At 37.8% G+C, this 1,695-nt stretch overlaps 1 pseudogene; it reads left to right on the top strand.

The window, feature by feature from the left end:
* LOC147819210 (odorant receptor 131-2 pseudogene) overlaps positions 1-1,689 on the top strand; it is a 1,965-nt pseudogene extending 276 nt beyond the window's left edge.
* Positions 1,690-1,695: the final 6 nt, after the last annotated feature.

Here is a 1,695-nt window from a genome sequence, read left to right as displayed (position 1 = left end):
GAGATAAAATTAATTCATAGCTTTTTTAAACAGATTTGTGCATCCGTTTCTGAGTTGACTGAAATACAGAGAAGTCAAGCTCTAATGTTGTTTTCCTTGCCCTAGCCCAGGGTACATCTCTCTCTTTAAGAAGACAAGATAATTCATTTGCATTGTCCTTTCACCCTGAATTTACAGAAAGGGTCATGTCAGATTATATTGCCATTAAACCCTTCATAAAAGTAATTTCAAGGCCAACTCAAAATTAGTAATTAGACTAATTCTGTCCGACTAAAAGAGTCACAAATCATGATAAGCAGATTGTTTGTAAAAGTGTTCGAAGTCATGTTTAAATAGACATGCATAGGCCTTTACTCTTAGTCACAACTTGTGATTAATAATTTTAGGAAAACAGGACCTATTGAATAATAATACTCTTTTGAAAGTAAATTGAATGAGCATAACTTCTGAGGTCACTTTAGAATATGCAGTACTCCGTCTATGTAACTACAGACAGCCAATAAGAGAGACTACTAGAGTTTTATGTGGCGATGACAACACTGGTGAAGTGAAGTTTCATTTGGTGTTATTTTTGGATGTTCTAGCCTTTAAAGTCATCATCATGCACAGCCCTCTTAGAAGGCTGCACAGAGCTCAGCAGACAATATTACTCTCTGAAACAGCATAGAGGATTTGGGAAACGGCTGTATTGATCCACAATTGTATCACTTCACAGAAGATTGAAATTGGACATACATCATTTTGTTTCTTTAACGGACTTATTGCACTGGCTAAAACTTCCTCTGTGTTTGCTTAGAAATCAGATATATGGCAGATAACAATTCACTGCCTGGTGGTGAGTCCTTGCACTATCAGCTCAAAGACCAGATTGTTACTGTGCAGATCCTGGTGATAATTTTTCTATGCATCAACTTGTTGCTCATCGTCATCTTTTTCACAAAAGAGTGCTTCTACACAACTACACGCTACATCCTATTTGCTGTTACATTACTGTCAGATAGTTTGCTGTTATTGATGTCTAATATCCTTGTTATCGTCCTCCAGTTTGATATTACTATTCAGGTTTGGTTGTGTATCATTATCTGTGTTGTGGTACTTGTGTATGTTACAGTCACACCAGTTACTCTGACAGCAATGACCCTTGAGCGCTATGTGGCCATTTGCATGCCCCTGCGCCATGGAGAGCTGTGCTCCACACGCAATACTATTCACTGCATCCTCATCATCCATTGCCTCAGCTCTGTGCCCTGCATTGTTATTCTCTCCACCTTTTTTGTATCAGTATCCCTGAGCTTTTACAAACAATATCAGTTATGTTCAGTGCAGGTGTTTATGTTTTACATATGGCAGCAACATCTTAGATCAGCTATATATCAACTCCAATTTTTAATTATGTCCATCATCCTCATTTTCTGTTATGTTGAAATAATGAAAGTGGCCAAAGCTGCATCAGGAGAGGATAAAAAGTCATCAAAGAAAGGGCTCAGAACAGTGGTTCTTCATGGTTTTCAGCTGCTGCTCTGTCTCATCCAGCTGTGGTGCCCGTTCATAGAAGCTGCTTTGTTTCAAATTGATTATAATTTATTCTATGATGTCAGGTATGTTAACTACATATTGTTTTATCTTGCACCAAGATGTCTGAGTCCTCTAATTTATGGCCTCAGAGATGAAGCTTTCTTTAATGCACTGAAAAAC

Source organism: Seriola lalandi, unplaced genomic scaffold (assembly GCF_002814215.2).
Source record: "Seriola lalandi dorsalis isolate HSWRI2012SDOR001 ecotype SW California unplaced genomic scaffold, Sedor1 jcf7180002054237, whole genome shotgun sequence".
NCBI lineage: Eukaryota > Metazoa > Chordata > Actinopteri > Carangiformes > Carangidae > Seriola > Seriola lalandi.
The sequence above is the reverse complement of the archived record's forward strand: the minus strand, read 5'-3'. Positions and strand labels throughout refer to the sequence as shown.